The following is a 21,487-nucleotide window of genomic DNA, read 5'->3' as shown; positions in this document are numbered from 1 at the left end:
TAAATGCTGTGAGAATTCCTGCTGTCAAATATAAAACAAATCTCTAACTTTGCCTAACAGGGTAGCACGCCCACTTATTTCTTCTCCCTGCCTCCAAATCTATAAAGTACTACGAGATCATTGTTTAGACACGTACTAGAATGTACTGACCTCTACAGTATTTTATAAATGTCTTTAGGCTTCCTTATCACCCGATAATTTTAAGGCATTTTAGGTATGCTTATGAAGGAATTCAAATGTCACGTGTTAGGGGCACCTGGCTGGCTCAGTTAGAAGAGTATGTGACTCTTGATCTCAGGGTTCAGGGTTCAAGCCCCACCTTGGGGGTAGGGATTACTAAAAAAAAAATAAATAAAAGCTTTTTAAAAAATGTCACATGTTAAAGTTATGAGCAGAACTGTCAACTCAAGAGATTTTACCAGGAAATCATTTTGGGGCTACAGATTATGGTCATATGTGTTTTGCCTGGAAGTGGAAACATCACTTAGGAAAAAAAGAATCAAAATGGGGGCACCTGGGTGGCTCAGTGATTGAGCATCTGCCTTTGGCTCAGGTCATGATCTCGGTGTCCTGGGATTGAGTCCCCCATTAGACTCCCCGAAGGAAGCCTGCTTCTCCCTCTGCCTCTCTCTGTGTCTCTCATGAATAAATAAAAAAACTTTTTTAAAAGGAAGACAATGAGGTATCACTGTTGAATACTGTCTCCACAATTTCTATGAGCTTCAAGGAGAGAAACAAGAGGGACTGGAAATGAGAGAAGTCTTTCCCCAACCTCTGTGCCAAAGCAAACTCTTGATTCCTTCCTTTGACTAATAACCAGGAGGAAGATGGAGAACTTCTACAAGCAGATTTTATGATTAGCACATAAAAACCACAGAATGAGACAGAAGATGGGATGGTGCAAAGCCTCTCTGATTTAAATTTCTTTAAAAAAAAAAAAAGAAAAGAAAAAATGGTGCTATGTTAGTATGATAATGGGACATGGAGTAAAACATTGTAAAACATTATATTTTACAGAGTTTGACTTAGGAGCAAGAAATAAAGAAATAATTGTGTTATACTATATTTTGCTTAACATGGATGCAACGTAAGTCAGGCTTTTTCCTAAATGCATAAAGATTTATTTACCATGAACAAGGAATATAATCATCGTGGCAGAAGAATAGAGATTGTCATATAAAACAATGACTTCCTACTCGGCCACTCACCTCAGCTTTAAGTGTATTTATGGGTATTAAGGGACTGTCTTTTATCTCTGTGAGCTTCAGGCTGTATTCTAAATTGCTATCTATGAGAGAGTTATCCCTCCTATGAATTTCCACTATGTTCATACAAAAAGCCAAAAGATGATAGAAAGTCTAGGTTTGAACTGCTAGGAGGTGCATTTGTGTAAGGTATGGCTTCCTTCCCTTTGCAGGGCTCTTTGGGGAAACATCTCTTCCCTAAAGGAAACCTGCCTGCTAGGTTGCTCAGGGCGGATGCCACAATGCAGAAGGGCTGAAGCCCCATCCCACCGAGGAGAACATGGTAGGAGAATGACCACGAAAGAACCCAGCAGACCTCTCCACATTCCCACTCAGAATGTAGTCTTGCTTCTGAAGGTCACTGTTTTATAGACTTTATTCTCCCTATTTTGGACAAATTGCCTATTGGAACACAGTAGGGATTTCTGAACGTATACCCAGAGCTTCAATATTTTATCCACCGAGCTCTGGACATGGGGAGATGGGGATACATAAGAAAGAAGACTAGAATGACAACATCTGGATAGCATGACTGAGGACTCACTCAATATCTTTGAGCCCCAGTTTACCCACAGGTGAACCATGGTTCTCCAAGGTCTCTTTCAGCTCTGGCACTTAAGTTGTTGAATGGAAATGGTGGAAAGGAGCACAACCAGAACAATAAAATAACACAGCCCCTTAGGAAATCAGCCTTTCCAAGGAGGAGACGGCAGGGAATATGGAGGAGCAGTTAAGAAGGAAGAGAATTTCAATGCAACTATAATTTATACCCACAGCATATAAATTTAGTCAGTGAATCCTGAGCAAATTTAAGAGTACAGGAATAATACAATTAAAGTGCCTATCAACCAGTGAACAGTAATGTGGAATAGTAATTTATACATAATAACTTATATATACAAATTATCAATATAATTATATGCTCTCTACAATATAGCATTATGATATTATAATTGTTAAAAGTATATAATTACATACAATGGTATGATAATATAGTATACATACTATAGCTACGGTTTATATTTTTTTTGTCTTGACTCTTTCAGATCTGGCATTGTAAATATATACATTAAACAAAATGTGTATTCTACTCTTACCTATGTAAGTGGCCATCCATCACACTTTATGGAGACAGAAAGATGTTACAAGACAAAATTAAAGAAAAAATAATGGGTGATCATAAGAATTTAGCAATGGGCTTCAAATATTCCAGAATAAGCTATAGACAAAATCTGCAGACAGGGCACTTAGAGTGCCTGTCTTTAAACTCTGTTGACTTTTCCTCCAAACACAGCTTTATCCTGCCTAGGCAAAAAAAGAGATCAAACTAATAAGCACTCCCAGAAAGTAGAAATGTGGTGAGTTCCACCGAAGAGCAGAGAGGTAGCAAGCTGGACATTTTCAAGGGCAGAGCAGCCATCAGGGCCATACAGTGTGATTGCCTGATGTAGCCACGCAGAGATGGAGCTAAAAGCATGGGGGTGACACACAGTGATTTACAGCTCTGATACACTACAGCAGATATACAAGTGTATATAAGCTCTGTCCCTTCTGGTCCCCTTTCCCTGTCTCTTCAGGTCCTTACAACCCATTTCATGGTCACACATGAGCCTCTGTGAAGATTGGCAGGCACGCTGCCCATGGTGGGTAGTTCCTTGGCCACATATCATGCCTATTTTGCTCAAAATGGCATTATTATGGAATTGCACATAACAACTAATGTATAAGCCACTTCATTTCTATTGGTATTCCTTGAGTCCCGTGACATCCAATGAGCTTCTTGCTGCTTCCTGTATTACACCAACCTCATACTGACTGATATCACCAACAGCCACCTGACTCTGTATGGCACTTCACCTCTCAGAGCTACTACTTCTTGCTCGAAGAATGGCATTCATCACTAGCAAAGTCTTCAAAATTCCTGCTTCCTCTAAGGCCTGCTGTGGCACAAACCTCATGGGGGGTAGGACTCTTCAGAGTGGGCAACACTACCATGGCATAGCTAAAGCCAAAACTGGGGACAGGATGGTGTCAGATATGAAAGTAAAATCCCAAGAAGAATCAAAGGCAGAAGCAAGTTAATCTCCAGCCAACAGAGGTTCAAACCCAACAATGACCATCAAAGGGAGAACGGATCCTTTTAGCTATTGTCATGAGCTTTATTTTTTTTTAAGATTTTATCTATTTATTCATAAGAGACACACAGAGAAAGGCAGAGACATAGGCAGAGGGAGAAGCAGACTCCCGGCCAGCAGCCTGAAGTGGGACTCGATCCCAGGACCCTGGGATCATGAGACCTGAGCCAAAGGCAGATGCTCAACAATTGAGCCACCCAGGTGCCTCTGGAGCTGGGGCTTCCAAAGTCAAAATCACCTTGGAGGGGGTGTTGCTTAAATACAAGTCAATGAAGAAATGATACCCAGTAGAAGCCTGAAAGGTCAGGTGATGTAAGCTTTTCAAAAAGTGTATTCCACTGAGATGGATTTGAGACATTACCCAGCTGGCTTCCAGGAAAAGAAAAAAATGACACCAAGAAGCTACCAAATTTCTGCAGTCCAGACAAGCTTCTATTTTCTTTTTCATGTCTACAAGATCTCGATTGGCTATGTCTCAGAAACAGAAAGCTATGGTAGCAGCAAAGAGTCAGCTGGGGGTCACTGGGAAAAGAGATCAAGGAATGAACCAACTGCCCCAAAGAAAACAGAATGAAACAACCCAAAATGATCTGGGAAGAAGTTGCAAGGACACAGCCCTCCTGAAAAGCCCCTTATGGAAGGCATTTGTGGGTCTCAGTGGGCTTTAGTCTGAGCCCAGAATCTGGAATTTATTCCATAAACATTTACAAAGTGACTGCGATGATTCTCAGAGCACCCTCTGCCCCATTCTTTCCCTCACCTTCCCTTTGGGCCTGTATGTATTTGATCTCAGACAGGACCACAACACTCATGTGTGAATATACCCACATTTATAAATTATACATATGAGCCTTAATATGACAACAATTTCATGCCAGCAGGTTTTAAATGGCTGGGCTGAAAAGTCATTTGTGTTAAATATCTAGACACATGTGACTAGATGACTGGTGGTGATGTAGTTTCTAGATAGATTCATTTCTGGGTCCACGTTACCATGCACCATCATTCCTGAGGACCCTGGGATACCTCCAATAGCTACCCCTAATAGCATTGGATCAAAGGAAAAATTCCATTCAGCAATTCCTATGGGGGGAAAGAATTCAGTTGCATATCTGGAGGTCTACGTCTCCCCAGATGGCCAATCTTGAAAAGGAAACCTATCCTCTCCAAGCCTAGATTTTGGTATTTGTATGGTGAATGGGTTAAACCAGTCTAATGATTCCAAAATTTTATTTTCTGAAGTCCTCAGTTCCCTAGAGGTGTCTTAGATGCTCCTTTGGGGGCCAGGAGGAGGCTCAGGTGACCTCTAATTCCAAGAAAACAGTTCTGCTTCTCTCTTGTATATTGGGACTCTGCACAGGATGTCATGGGATAAAAAGAAGTTCGTTGCTAAAAAGGGATTTCTAATAACACAGACCTAATAATACAAGTACCATGCCGCACCTCCTATAAGTCAGAAAGTCCTCTGGCTGATTCTACTTGGGGGGCTCCTGATAGAAGATGAAATTCTAAAATAGGTTACAAAGGTGGGGCCCCTGGGTGGCTCAGTTGGTTAAACGTCTGACTTCAGCTCAGGTCATGAGCCCAGGGTCCTGGAATTAATTAAGCCTGGCTCCCTACTCAACGGGAGTCTACTTCTCCTCCTCCTCCCGTCCCTCCCCCAACTCATGCTCACTCTTTCTCTCTCTCAAACAAACAAAAATCTTAAAAAAATAAGTTATAAAACTGATGAACTATATAAGGAGTGTGCTAAATAGCCTTCAGGGCTGTCAATGTTTATCAGTCCTGCGTGCATAAACTTACTGGAGACAGCCTCTCGATTTGAGGTGCTTGGTAAATAGAAGGCTGACGCTGGATGGTTTTCTTGCCTCCCTTCAAATCCCACCCTCAGGATAATACCTGGTCACTGCAAGCTTCCCTGCTCTGTGTATCTGTGTATCTTGGATAACCCTTGCTTGCATGAATAGAATGTTCCAGTAAAATCACTCTGCAGAAAAGCTCCTCTATTCAAGGACCCAGAGAACCCTTAAGGGTTCTTTATATGTTTCTGTTGTTATATCTTTCTAGATATAACCTTAGAAAGGGCGTTAACAGGGTTCCTTGATTTCGAGAAACATATTTCAATGATCAAAATATTCAATTAGTCCAAATCCAATAAAATAAAGAAATTTGAATAGTCCTCTGAATTTGTAGTAATAGGAGCTGACAACTATCATAGTCTGTTTTTAATCAATGCTGCTTATTTCATGAAAGATGAAAATATAGTAAAATATTTCATTTTCCAACCATCTAAGCACTGAAAAGAGCAGTAAAATAGTATGAATCCTAAATGGTAAAAACAGTCCCATTTTTTTAAAGCATAGAAGTGAGAGATGTAAAAAAAAAAAAAAAAAAAAAAGTGCCTGCCTTCCATGGGTAGGAAGCATAATGCTGTTTAATTGTGTCCCATGGCATGCAGTAAACTTGTCCTTTGAAAGCTTTGTAAAATAAGTGCTAGCACTGCATTTGACCAGATATTCAAATAACTGGAATTAGTCTTATTATTATTTTGAGAAAGAGGAGGAGAAGGGGCAGAAGGAGAGAGAGAGAATCCCAAGCAGGCTCCACACCAGCATGGAGGCCAAGGCGGGGCTCAATCTCACAGCCCTGAGATCACGACTGGAGCCAAAATCAAGAGTTGAATGCTCAGTCGACTGAGCCACCCAAGGGCTCCTGGAATTATTTTATTAGGTGCCTGTAATAACCAGTAAATGTTATTTGAACTAACTGGCTTCACCAGGTATAATAGTTTATGGGAATATGACCCACAACACAACACACAAGGAAACAGGAAAGCAAGAGATGCTCATGTCTTTGTGGGGTAGAGACATTTGAGAGCAATGAAGCACTGATGAGAGGACTCTGATGCCTATGGGCCCCCATTCTGAGAAATCTCGGCTGGGGTCACTGATAGTTTTGAATTCCACTGAGTTAGTGGCCTATGAATCAAGCTAATCAACCCAGTGAGTACATGGAATGGCAATCAAACCTGTGTGGTCTCACTAGGAAATCTAGGATCAGTGACATCCTCAAGTCTGCTGTTTTATCTATGGCACTTGGGGCTTTAACCTTCATCGTCCAGGGGGCTGAGAGCCCCAGAAGGTCTTTACCATGTAGCAATTTATGATTTTGTTAAGGAATACATTTGACTCTCATGCTTCAAGGCTTCATATGCAAGAGGAAGTCCCTTAGCAAGTGAGTGCACCTAGGTGGTCTCTACCTACTTATTCCTCCAGCTGGCTGGTTTTGTTCTACACTTTTGCTCCCTTGGCAATAACTTTCTGGGGGTAAAATTCATGTTCTTCTCAAAAAGAAAATCTTCGGGCAGCCCAGGTGGCTCGGTGGTTTAGCACCACCTTCAGGCCAGGGCCTGATCCTGGAGACCCAGGATTGAGTCCCACGTCCTGCTCTCTGCATGGAGCCTGCTTCTTCCTCTGCCTGTGTCTCTGCCTCTCTTGCTCTGTGTGTGTCTCTCATGAATAAATAAATAAAATCTTAAAAAAAAAAGAAAATCTTCTGCTAATTCAGTGATGAAATGAAGGGGAAATAATGTAAATAATGTAAATCCAGGGCATGGTTCTTAACCAATCTTAACCAGATTTTTTTTTTTTTTTTAATTTTGAAGGGAGAACCGCTATGTTGGCAAAGAAGCACTGTGTTAGAGATGGCAAGAAATTCGATGGTTGCCAGGAGCTGCTGGGGGAGAGGGAGGTGGAGGGGAAAGAAATGAATAGGTGGAGCCCAAGGCATTTTCCCAGCAGTGAAAAGATTCTCTATGTTACTGTAATGGTGGGTATATGTCATTACATATTGGCCAAAGCCTAAGAAGTGGACAACCCAAAAAGAACTCTAATGTAAGCCACAGACTTTAGTTAATAATAATAATATATCAATACTGGCTCATCAATGTATGATATTAATAAGAAAATTATTATATTAATAATAAAATTATGTGCAGTAGGAGGAGTGTACATAGGAACTCTGTGCTTTCTGCTCTATTTTTCTATAAATGTAAAACTGCCTGAAAAACAAAAAGTATTCATTTTAAAAACCGCATCAGAAGGTGGCTCTAAGTACACACCAGGGACAACTCCATAAATATCGTAGAAACAGAAAAATGATCCATTTCAGCAAGTGCTTACACCAGGCGCGGAAGTGTTTATCAAACAAAAAATAAAATGTTCATCAAAATTAAATATATAGTTATCTCGTAATGATAAAAAAAAAAATAGTAAACCCTTTTACTGAATAGCAATACTGGCAGACGCCAAAGCCTATACAAATATTTCTACAAAGTGACTAGTAAAATCACCGGAATGACCTTTTCCACATGTAAATTTTAGGAAGTGTTTTTATCAACGTTCCACAGTGTGAAATTAACAGGAGGGCCACATAACTGCAAAAACAGGCCTTCAGAGTGGAAGACAGGAAATGCACATATACTAAAGGAAGGTGCCTTTTGCAAATGTGCGTATCCAAGAGGGAAGAAGAAGTTGTGTAGTCTAAAAACTCTGAAGGCAGGCCATCTCCTCTGATACCTTCCTGATCGGCCCAGGATCTTAGGGTCACCTTCCTGAGCAGCTGTGACCCACCTCATGCTGTTGTGCAATCCATTTCTTCGTCACCTTCATCTTTGTCCACACCTCAGAACATCTTATCATCACTGTAGCGGTTTTTGCTAATTTAGATTACTAGCAAGAGATTACCAGGCAATAAAGGGTTGGGCTTATTTTAGCAACGACTGCCAGTAACAGCTCTATATCCATACAAATGACTCGAGCTCATATATCTAGAACTGTTAAGGGTCTGAGAATTTTCATTAAAATCTTCAGCTATTTTTTTGCGGAGAGGGGAAATGAAATGTTCCCTGAAATTAATCAATTCAGGATTCTTGAAGACCTCGGGAGGATTCCCTTGTGAAAGAGAAGGTCTACTTTAATTTGAAGGCATTGATAACAGTCAGTGTCCCAGCAGAAGGGAAAGTGAAAATTCTCTTGTACTTCAGAATAAAAGTTCGAATGATGGAGCTAACTGTTCGGGAGCAATGTTAAGTGGAAGCCAACTGAACAAAAACCAAGAAAATGTGTAATAGCAACTCATGCTAATATCTTCTTTTCTGCAGAGATCAAAATAAAATTTCAGAGAGGCAGGGGAGCTCATGAATATAATAGCAGGACAGCAAATCTGAAAAAGCATGTTTCCAGCTCAAAATGTAATTAACCAGGCACTTTGCAATTACTGACAATTTGGGGGTTTCAGTCTTATCACAGATCTTGCTGGAGCTACATATGTTACTGAGAAAATTAGCCATGTTCCATAGCAATAACAAAGGCATCACTTTGAAAAGCACCACATAAAATAAACATCGCCTCAAAAACTGGAGGTTGCTAGGAAATTATGTCAAGTGCAGTCCTCTCCAGTTATATCGGATTTTTTCCACTTTATATCTTCCTCAATCATTAGGGCTTAACCCTTACAGGAATTTACACCAGGATAGCTTACATACCTCCGCCACCATAAATTTTTCAGGGGTTCCATTCCATCCTTAGAAGGCCATAGGCATTAGTGCTAAGAATTTTGGGCCAGGTCAGCTGTTCTGGAAAAGGGCAATACTGGTGTTCTTGACCATATGGGGGTTTGTACTGAACAGAAGATGGAACTAGGCTGGGTCCGTGGGGATATTCACATTTTCCTGTTCTGTTGCTACAGAATGGAGCAAGAGGGAAAAGGCTTAGTGGCAAGCCAAATCCAATGATTTGAGTTATTTTAAGAAGAAGCAATTCATTGCACTGGTTGCCAAACTTAAAATGCCTGGACAGCCTGTTCAAAGAGCCAGCAGCAGGAAGAGAAGAGATCATGCCAGAAATTCATGCCAAGAAGCAGAGTGAGAGCTGGGGCAGTTCCCCCTCCTATGAATTAGCATTTCAATGGTCCGACTCACCAGGGGGCTGAGAAAGTCTTGGAGATTTCTGAGCTACCTCTATTGGCACCGTGGGTTCCTAAGATCTTTCTTTGCATTTATTCCATCCACTCTCTACAGGTGGGTCCTTGATTCATGGATACAAACAGGAATGGATAATACAGGGAAATAATTCATTGCAAGGTTTGGATTTTTCTTCCTTTTCATACCAAGAGCAACTGTGTGTGCTACACCTCACAGAAGCCAAAGCATCTTTGCATTCACTGTCTTATCAAACCTCACTGCACCTGATGAGATAATATGATTCTGCCCATTGATAGCTGAGGAAGTGACCCTCAGGGAAACTGGAACTGGCCCTACATATCAACATAATAAGTAGTAGAGCAAGAATTTGGGAATCTAATCAAATTTATGGGAAATGAAATGAAATATTCATTTCTAATCCACGCACAAATACATTAGTAACAATGGTAATAAAATGAGCACCTAGTAAGTACTAAGTATTTTGCATGCTTGACTCCTTGAATCTTGAAAAAGCAAAGTAGAGGGGAAGAAAAATCTTTCCATCAGGGGCACCTGGGTGGCTTAGTGTTTGAGTGTCTGCCTTTGGCTTAGGTCCTGGTCGAGGCATCCTGGGATCCAGTCCCACATCAGGCTCCCTGCAGGGAAGCCTGCTTCTCCCTCTGCCTATGTCTCTGTCCCTCCCTCTTTACCTCTTATGAATAAATTAATAAAATCATAAAAAACAAAAAACTTTCCATCAATACAAGGCACAAAGTAGATCGAGATAAGATGAGAATGATTTTCCAGGAGAGAGGGAGCCTGCCAAAGACAGTGAAAATAAACTTTTTCAAAGGAAAATTTTAATCTTCATACAACTATAAATGAAGAAGACTCTGCCAAGGGCCGCTGGCCCAAAAGCAGCCTCTCACTGGATAGTTTCCACAACCACGGTCATGGTTATTACACTGTTGAGATTATTTTATAAATCAGTCATTGCTAAATAGTGATTTTAATTTCTGGAATCCAAAGAGTATCTTCATCAACCACAAATGAGACAGTAAATGAAACAATATTTTATTTACATTTTTACCTCTTACTTCAATAAACCACAAATATGCCTGGGTTCAATCATTCTGAAATCAGTGTCCTTATCATTGTGGGAGGAAATCTGCCAACTCCTAACATTAAAAAAAAAAAAAAAAAGCACTTGATGCAGAGCCATGAGATCACTTAAAGTTCATGTAGGCTTAATGTTAATACGGTTTTCTTTCAGCCAGTCATCACCCCCATTTATAGAAAAGTAGAGTCTTGAGCCAGCAAGTTTCCTTGTTTCCAGACTCATGTGATGCAGGAAACTGTCAAGTGGTTGCAAAAGCAGTAGACTTTGATTGATGAGCAGCTCACACATTAAGATATATTGGACCCTAGATCGTGCTGTACCTCATTTCCTGGCACACACTCGCCCTCAGAAAAAGGGAAATGAGTTTTGCTTTAAAAATAGAGCATTTTACTAGACTCTACTTCCAACTGGCTTTACGGAACAGGAAACTATGATTTTATCTGTCCATTTCCATAAGTAGTACCAACCTTCCAGAACTCATAATTTATGAAATACCTGCATCTTGACACAGTCATGGTTGCTATGTCCTGTCTCTCTGTTCAGAATTTTCCAGTTTTCTCTATTTTAGTCAACGGCCACTTGAAAAAGCTTAACCTTTAAAAATTTAACCTGATTTTAGTGCAGATCCCATCCGGTCCCCCCTGGAAACAGAGTCTCTAAGAAAAATGACACATTCCCCAAATGTTGAGCTGCCCCATGTTTATGAGTGGAGGGATACTTTTAGTTTGTAATGTGTCTTAAAACCTTTAATGTGGTTTAAAGATTTTTTCTTTTAGTGGAGAAAAGAAAATTAGAATGATGACTTCTGCACTGCAGGACTGGTCTCCCACAGAGACATTTCTGAAGGGCAGTCCTGTGTTTGTGCGAGGGTCTTTCATTTGTCATTTGGACTAGACCATCACTGGAGCACTGTGGTTTCTGTGTATTGTGGTGGTTCCTCCTCTCTCTTCCCCCCTCCGCCTCCCCTTCCTCTTCCCTCTCACTCTCCTCCTCCTCCCCCTCCCTGCTCTCCCACCACCTTCTCTGTCTCCCATGTTAGTGTGCAAACACAGGAGGGCACATTGCCAAAAGACAGAAAGGAGGACTTCAGACTGTCCAGAATATCTCACAAGGGGAACAGAATAAAAATTGGCACATAAGACTTGGACAAAACGTGCTGGCTCTGCTGCTCACTGCCTTTCTTATTCATGCACTGATGTTAGTGCACACTAACTCTGTCCAGAGTCCTTGATGGGATACCCGTGCTCCACTACAGAGTCAGACCTGAATTACCCCTTTCAAGCTGTCCTCACCTTGGTGAGGGCGCTGCAACAGGCAAGTAGCAAGAATCTCAGACAGTACGGCTGGAAGTGCTAGAGAAGAGGCATCAAAAGCTTTAAGAGGGGTTGGTTCCTGCAATTTGAAAGTAACATGGAAGGGCTTGGTGAAAGGAGTCCTACTGGGCTGAGCCTTCAGGAGAGCAGAGCTGTTCCCTCCACCGGGTGTACCATTCCATCCCTACATCACCTTTCAAAATACAACCTATCCCTTCAAGGCTCAGTGTGGACCCTAGCCAATTTGTCAAGCCATTCTTGATGGTATACCAGAATCCGTGCATATTTTCTTCCCACGTCTTTTGAGGCAGGAATCACTTTGCACCTTCTCTCCTATAACATCTGTCACATTCTTTCTTGTGTTTTACTTGTTGGTACACTTAATGGCTGGCTCTCCTGGACAGCTTGCTCTCCCCAGCCCTCCAAATTCTTCATGGCATCTAGCCGGAAAGGTATCAAGCTCCCGAGTGGGTCTTTCTGACAAACATATAAATGAGCTCATTTGGTCTCCTTTTCATCGTGTCCACTGGTCTATCACAACACTTTCTTACCCTTTCTACAAAGGAATAATCCACACTACTGTTGCCCTCTCCTTTCTAATGGGGGGGGGGAGAATATGTTAAGAAGCTTCCATGTATACAGTGAAACCTGGGCTTACAACGTAAGGCTGTACTGTGCACGTGGGTGTCTTACAGGACTGCATGTAACACAGGAGGACAATCCAGTATCTAAACCCTCATGCCATATTATTATACCACTTCCCACAAGTGATCAAGGTGAAAGTTGGACTTGGCTTTGATAATTGAGTCTAGTTATGTGATATGATGGACCCTGCCTTTAACAGTAAATTGCTATTTCTTCTGAAATATACTGTCCCAATTGTGTCTGCCTCAAGGGAAACTGTTGGCCTATGTGAAGCATTTTAAAGGTGATATGCAGGCTCTCAGACCAGCCTAAGTCAACAAGTATAATTGCTGACATGGCTAAATTCAATATATTGGCAGCTAGTTCACTAATGGTAAAAAAATAGATCAGACACTGAAATTAATTTCATTTTCACCTCCATCAGGCCTAAACCAAATATTGGAATGAAAGATTCTGGTTTCTTTAATTTGGAGTTCTGGCGTAAAGACAACTGTGTAACCACCAAATCCTTCGGTAGTTATTAGAATATGAAAACAACTTTGCCATAAATTACTATTAGCAAAATTTCACTTTCCCATTTGGAAAAGGAAAAATTTAACATTGGATTTGGGTTCTGTAAATTATTCATCCATCCATCCATCCATCCACCCATCTGCCCATCCATCCTGGTGTGAGTCACTGCTGTGCACTCCCTTAGTGATCTGGATGACTATTATGCAACATCTTCCTTTTGGATCTTCCATCCAAAGCTCCGATTTGCTAGAGCCATTATCATTACCCCTGTTCCATGCTAGCGTAGACTGACCTCACTCATGTTATGTCAATGCCTCAACTTGAAAAGTGTCTTCTGGCTTCCTGTTTTGGGGGTTCTCCAACTTGGGCATATAGGACATTTGTGGGAACACACTGGACACTCACACATGTATAATGCAGAATTTCAGGGGATTTCACGACCATGAGGCTATTCTTGACCAACACATGCTCAACTACCAGGCATCAGCAAGGTGGTCAACTTGATAGTTCAATCTCTTACAATCTTTATCTGCTTTACTGCTTGTCTTCCTAAGCCCCCATACCCGTTCTCTAGGATCACTTCCCAAATAAACAACTTGTATACAAGTCTTCATCTCAAGCTGAGTCTTCAAGGAGAATAAAGATAAAATGGTTGGTACCAAAACTGGCTGCAGAAAGATGTTATGATGGGATCTGGAGCTGGATCACTTAGTAACCAAAGAGCAAAAAGGACCCATTATTGGTGATGCAGTGGTGGCCATCCTTAGCATGTGGTGGTGTCAGAATTATTCTCGGACATGATGGATTGGGATAGGGTAGGCGAAAGCCACAGCAAAGCCTGATATGGGGAGAGCAGTTCCTTCTCTGGAAGAAAATTACTTTCACAATGAAGGAATCAGCTAATATATACCTGGAGAAATGCATAAGCTGTATGTGAAGAGGGATCATGAAAATTTTGAAGTGTAACATAGGAAGGATAAGGCTGAATAGGGGTTATGAAGAGGAAGAGGATGATGGTGAATGTCCTGGCAGGTACCCATGGATCCAGTCCTAACATGCTGCTTGGAGGGCTTCTTGAAGATAGGCCTCAGTGATGGCCTACAGTAAATGAAGTGGAGATGCTGAAACTGTCTTGATAGAGTATTGAGGTTAGATGCTTAAGGAGGCAAGAGTATCAGGAGGGACTTATATACAATCAGAGAACTTGCTCCCTATTTTTCCATAAAGGCCCAGAGAACAGCCACTTCATTAAAGCAATAAAAAAAAAATGCACTGATAAGGGTACACTGCCATCTTTGAGAACCACATAGTGTGGTGGCTGTCCCCTTTAGATGAGAATTTAAGATAAAAGGATCTACCAGAGGATTGATTGGGTCCCATAGTGTCAATGAGGATGGCAGGATTCTAGAATGACAAAAGGAAGGTGAGTGGGATTTAACCATCAGAGACAAGGCTGATGTAATTATCACAATGAACAACAAGTTGAAAGTGCTAACCAGAACCACAGGACTTAGAATTATTAGGAGCAATATGTATATAATCACTAGTGTGTTACCTAAAACAAAAAACAAAAAAACAAAAAACAAAACAGAAATAGGCAAGCAGAATTCTGTTGTCAGTTGCTATAATGGAAGAAATCATGATCCTTCATCCCGTCTCCAGATCTGAGCCAGTCAAGAGAACCAAAACCTGATGAGATAATTCTGCAGTGCCACTATAAATGTGAACAATATTCTCATCATCTTCCTCAAAGGTATCTACAGCCAGGAAAAGATATCCACTTTTTTCAAGGATCACTGGATACACACTCTAGCACTGACAATAGGGGTACCAAAGCATCCTCGCAGTCTCATTATTTTTTTTAAAGATTTTATTTATTTATTCAGAGAGAGAGAGAGGCAGAGACACAGGCAGAGGGAGAAGCAGGCTCCATGCAGAAGCCTGACGTGGGGCTCGATCCAAAGTCTCCAGGATCACGCCCTGGGCTGCAGGCAGTGCTAAACTGCTGTGCCACTGGGGCTGCCCCTCATTATTTTTTTTATTATTTATTTCTTTTCATTTAAATTCAATTTAATTAACATAGAGTGTATTATTAGTTTCAGGGGTAGAGTTCAGTGATTTATCAGTTGCATATAATACCCAGTGTTCATTGCATCACATGCCCTCCTTAACACCCATCACCCAGTTATCCTATCCCCTCACCCACCTCCCTTCCAGCAACCTCCATTTGTTTCCTAGAAATCAGTGACTTTTATGTTTGTCTCCTTCTCTGTTTTCATCTTATCTTTCCCTCCCTTCCCTTATGTTCATCTGTTTTGTTTCTTAGATTCCACATAGGAGTGAAATCATATTTGTCTTTCTCTGACTTATTTCACTTAGCATAATACCTTTGCATTCACATTGTTGCAAATGGCAAGATTTCATTCTTTTTAATGGCTGAGTAATATTCCATTGCATACATATACCATATATTCTTGATCCATTCATCTGTCAATGGATAGCTGGGCTCTTTCCATATCTTGACTGTTGTGGACACTGCCCTAGCAGTCTTATTATTAAGTGGGGACTGAAGGAAGACTGGTGACCAATATATTTCTGTATATCCCCAAGTACATCCCCACTGGGTCCTCAGACACATCCTGTGCTTATTTTCCTGAGTTCTTAGTATATAAATTGTGCAACCTATGATTAGTAGCTAGCAGAACTTTCACTTTGACCTCTGACCAATGAAGCGCGAAACATTTTTGTAGAAACAATTAACTCTAAGCGTCAGAAACTGCCCCCCCCATTAAAATGAGAAATTAAATTAGCAATAATAACATACTTTAGAAGGGATTGCAGAGATTACTACCACGATCAAACACTTAATGGATGAAAATACTCCCCATTGCACTGAACATATCTCTTTGGTCTCTACAAAACCAATAAGAGGTTTTTATTTTTCTTAAGATTTTATTTCTTTATTTGAGAGAGCGAGCCAGAAAGAGCAAGCACGATAGTGGGGAGGGTAAAGGAAGAGGGAGAAGCAGACTCTTCCTCCCTGCTGAATGGGGAGCCTAAGGTGAGGCTCAATCCCAGGACCCTGAGACCATGACCTGAGCCAAAGGCAGATTGCTTAACTGACAGAGCCACTCAGGTGCCCCTGAAACCAGTGAGAGTTATGATGCATGATAGTGCTTACCCAAAAAGCCAACCAAATTGCACCTTCAATCATAGCTGCTGTGCTGAAAGAGGTATCCTACTAGAGAGATCAATGCAGACTCTGGCACTTGATATGCATTCAAGTCTGGTGAAGGATATGTAGCTGGTGAGTGCATTTTAATTCCCACCAGTAAGGAACTCAAAAGTAGTGTATTTTTATGTGATACAGGTACCGGTTCACATTCACTGTTTAGCTCCTGGGCCAGGAAAACTCTTTGTCACAATACACCCTGTAGGCACCTTGTGCAACTTGACATGCCACAGAATACCATGCCATTAACCAAACTAATGACATTGCGTTATCAGGTGTGATGACCAGGAAACAATTACCTAACAGAAACGCTCAAGCCACAGCATGGGGACTGGATCCCTGGGCCAGTTACAAATTAATGCCTCAGCTCCACATCTACCCAATGTCAACCACTTCAGTAGGAACATTCCGGAACCTGGGAACATTCAAAGCATCTCTCCTTCGCAGTGAGAATATTGTAATATTCAATTTGCCAATAGAGGGCACTGGAGGACACCGCAAAGGGAAGGGGCTACACTCCACAGTTCAGGTATGTGGTTGCTTTGCTGCCTCTCACTCCTGCTCTGCAGTTAGCAGAAATGCATGTGTAGGGACATCCAGAGATGCCTCTCCATAGCTGCAAGCCCAGAGCACACAAGTCGTTGGGGATCTTGCAACCACAGCCTTGGCACAATGACCACCTCACGGAGCCCCCTGGATATAAACACAAGCACCCTGGGCCTTTGGCTCTCCTGCTGGTGAGCAGGCTCCTAATGTCCTGACTCCTCCTGTTGGCCCACCCACCGGCCTACACCCATCTGCAGCCTAGAGCCTTGTTCCCTCCTCTCCTTCCCAATACTGAGGACCATCTACCACCTGGGCAAAGTAGCGAATTCTCTGCCACGTAGTGGGCAGCAACCATATGTATTCCAGGAATTTGAATCTCAGCCTTGGGAAGGGGACCCCTCAGCAAGTTAGGTCCTTCCTTGCATATTCTCCTTCAACCCTAGGATATTCTTGAGAGTCTTCTTTAAACCCCTATAGTTATTCTCCTTCTATAGTTAATAATTCCTGGTATTTCACTCGCCCTGTTCAAATTATTCTGTTTCTGTGTCATGATTATACCCTGACTGAGGCAATCTCAAAAAAAGTCAGGGTGTGATTACTTAGGCTAATATTTTGGGAGTTCAGTGGTCCGTGGCATGCTGGGGTATCTTCCCTAAGGTAAAAGACAAGGGTTATACCTCAAAATCCTCATAAATAAGAGCCATAGCACTTGGTGGGTCTCACTAGATTCTGAAGGCACCATACACAGCTTTAGGCATGCTCTATGACCCTGGTTTTGAAGAAGCACTTGATCATGAGCCATCAAGTGATTGCATGACCAGAGTTCCCATCATTAGCTGTTATGATAAAATTCACCAAAATCAGTAAGTGAGAGCAGACTTAATTGGGATGAGTATGTTGGAAAAGATATATTTGTGGTTAAGCCTGAATGTGTCCAAAAGGCCTAAGAACACTGCATGATAAGATGACCCAGGCTCTCTGGGCACCTGTTTCTGTTGCATGAACTCCTTTCCAACTCACACATATGGTCTTATGAGAAGTTCCTGACAGCTAACTGCTGGAGGAGATCCTCAAGCCTGCTTTCCCTGATGGGTTGGCTGAATATGGTATCAGCCAACCCATCTGAAAAGAGACAACTGTTGTCCATAGCCCCACTCTGGGGTAGCTCTAAAGGACAGTGATAAACAGAAACTCTTCCAGTGGGCACAACTTTGACCACTATGCTTGTTGTTCATTTTGTATGGGAGAAACATGGCTTGAATATGGATATGTATGGTCTCCTAGACAATGGTGAATGGCTTGGCTGGTTGTTGAGGGGTCTAGAAAGGATATCACTGGAGAACTGGAGACAAGGAATTCTGGAGAAGGGATGCTTGGGTGGCTCAGTGGTTGAACATCTGTCTTCAGCTCAAGGCATGATCCTGAGGTCCTGGGTCCGAGTCCTGAATCAGGCTCCCTCTGACTATGTCTCTGCCTCTCTCTCTGTGTCTCTCATGAATAAATAAATAAAATATTTAAAAGAAAAAGAAATTCTGGAGAAGTATGTAGATAGACCGATGGCAGTGGTAATAAAGAACGGATTTTTGTGTCCATCTTAATCTCCACCAAAGAACATTCCTACAGATTCAGCATCCTTTCTCAGATATTCAGTGGTGTTACAATGGATTCATGCATGAAATAGCCATGACAGTTTAAAAAAACAAAAGGAGGCTACCCCTGGGTCACTTCCTCTCATCAAGATAAGGTTCTTCAAGATTCCCCTCATATTTGCTGTTGCTCTAGGTTTCTGGCTCTCTCTTTCATTTTTATTCCAACCTTCTGGAAACATGAATTTACTTAGGTTGACCCTCCTTCCTCATAGCTAATCATCCATCCACTCCATAACCTCTGGCTGTATCGCTTTCCTGGCCCTCATCCCACAGCACCCATTTTTAAAATGATACCAGGGACTTCGCTGTCCACTAAAATATGAAACGGTCTTAGGCTTAGCTTTCTTGAGCTCTCTGAAATTTGGTTCTTTCTTTTCCCACTGTCCTTTCTTGCTACTCTCCTCTGAAAATCAGTGCTGTTTTCTGTTTCTCCTCCTTCACTGACCAACCCTTCTCCCTCTGGGGATCCTCTTCATTGACTGGATGTGCTCAGAGGCTTAGTCCTCTGCCCCATGCTTTTTTTCTGACTATACTTTCCTTCCTAAGTAATTTTATTCAAAATGTAGTATATAACAGTGTTTGGCACTGTTTTTCATTACTTTCTTTTTATGCAAACGACTCCTAAATCATATATCGGCCAGAAGTTTTTTCCAAGGGCAAGTCACAAATTTCCATCTACTGGAAGGATTTCTCTGCTTGCGTATACAATGGATAGCTCAAATTCACAATGTCAAAAATACAACACATCATCCTTCCTCTTGAGTCTGCTCTGGATAGTGGCAATGACAATCCTTCTGTACTAATCACTTCTCTTTTTCTAGTGCCCTAGATCTAACCAATTCCCAATTTCTATTGGCTTGTCATTTCATCCTTCTTAAATTTGTTTTATCCTACAAATTTTCATTATAACCCTAGCTAGGTTCCTATTTCTTACAATATACAATATTTCTTGCAATAAGTTCTTAAAGAGTGTTTTATATACTGTGCATACTCATTAGAAGGTAAAGCACAAATAAGGAAATGTCACTTTCTTCCAATGAATTAGTGGCTCCCAGTTCTCATGTTCAAGATTCTTGGCTTAGTATTCAAGCTCTGGCCTCTGCCTGCCTTCATAAACCTTTTACCTTTTTCCACCAATCTCCCCTCATAACCTCTACTTCAACACAAACTTGGGCTGCATGTGGAAGGAGAAATCAGAGTGTAAAAACCAAATACTCTGTGTGCAAGTCTGAGCTCTCTAACTCAATGACTGAGAGATCTTGTGCCAAATCTGTAGCCTCTATTTCTATAAACAATGATGTTCAGTTTTTCTCATTGGAAAAACAATGTAATTAATACCAACCACAAAGCCTTGCTAGAAGAGTTAACTATGATACAAAGCCCTGAGCATAGCATCTGATACCTAGTGGGAGAGCAATTAATACTGTTTGGTTCATCTCTTCTTCCTTTTTCAATATGTCCCGAGATTTACAGACGCAAGCCAATTCACCAGAAGCCAACTTGCCCCATGGCCAGTATGTCTAATTGAATTAACTTTTTGGCAAACTGGTTCCAGTAAACTTGGATATACTGCCTCTGTGTTTTGCTTGAGATGGTCCTACCTGCCTGTATGTTGTTGTGTATGGTGCCTCTTCTAGGTCTTTCAACGTACAAGTCTTCTATCTTACATCTGAACTTCTGTAGTGGCTTGTCTGTTCTTCCTCACCTTCTGAGCCTAACTAATGGTCCCTGCAATGCAGAGTAACAAATGCTGGGGCAACTTGTTTATCCTTCTGAGGGCCATTGTATTGTTGACCTGCTTCAGAGATACTTTGTCCCAAACTCGGGCTTGCTATAAATTGTTTGCAGTGACCTCCTGGCAGAAAGCATAAACCCTCCAGAATACTCGGCATCAGTCTAAATGTTCAGAACTCTCAGCTGCAATGGTGGAGTCACAAGGTACAGAGAAGTGTCCTTTCATTGTCCTCTCTCAGGGGAATTCGGTGTACAATAAATAAAGCAAATTCTATATATACCCTGCCATTTGTTTTGTCTGCCTTTCTTTGTCAACCATCCATTCTCATTACATCCAAAAGTTAATGTCTATTGTCTTCTATTTCTTCTCTTGTAATTACTATTTCAATTGCCTTGGTTCCTCTACTACTAGATGAAGAACCTCTTTGTGATTAGGGACCTCATGTCTGTATACTTTGTCTACAGCAGCATCTATCCAAAAGAGTGCTTTGAATGAAGTAAGTTCTAAGTAACTATGCTTGGAATGAGCAAATGTTCATGATGTATTAGATATGGCAAGTTACGTACAGAAAAATAGACAAGATCTCAATCCACAAGGAATGTACCTTTTAGGGGGAGATGTAAATTACTTACAAAATGAACTGCTAGGGCAGCCCTGGTGGCTCAGGGGTTTAGTGCCGCCTTCAGCCCAGGGCCTGATCCTGGAGACCCGGGACCAAGTCCCATGTCAGGCTCCCTGCAGGGAGCCTGCTTCTCCCTCTGCCTGTGTCTCTGCCTGTGTGTGTGTGTGTGTGTGTGTGTGTGTGTCTCATGAATAAATAAATAAAATCTTTTAAAAAAATGAACTGCTAATAACCATGCAAGGTCAAGCATCATTCAAGTTCAATAGTACAAAAAGGAGGCGCTGTGGGGGACATCTGCACCCAGCCAAAAGCACTGTGGGCAGGCGTCCTCCATCCAAAGCAGTTCTAATGCACATACTCCAAGTCTTAGGCAGGTGGAAAGAGACTTCTCTGAAGCATGACAGATGTGAACTGTAATATTTTGGGGTGCTACTTAATGCTAAGTATCAGTATGCTCAAATCTAAAATACCGATTCATACTCCCAAGTATTTTTTGAAGGGAGGATCGGAGACAATATAGGTAAAGTGTTTTACTTCTACTAGTGACGTAACAAACATTAGTTGTTAAGTATTTTCAGTCAAATAAGCAAATTTGGGTTCACTCCAGCAGAAAAATTTTGCCAGCCTGTTACCCAGTGGGTTTGAATCTGTCCCATGCTGAGTGGATCAGTTCTTCCTCCTTCTCTAGGTTTCCATGAAATAACTTCTCAGCCAAGAAGCTAAAGAGGACTCGGATTCCTGTCAGGCTGAGGAGTGCTGACTGCAGCCAGT

The sequence above is a fragment of the Canis lupus genome, chromosome 11, assembly GCF_003254725.2.
Source record: "Canis lupus dingo isolate Sandy chromosome 11, ASM325472v2, whole genome shotgun sequence".
Taxonomy (NCBI): Eukaryota; Metazoa; Chordata; class Mammalia; order Carnivora; family Canidae; genus Canis; species Canis lupus.
This window is presented reverse-complemented; position numbering follows the sequence as displayed.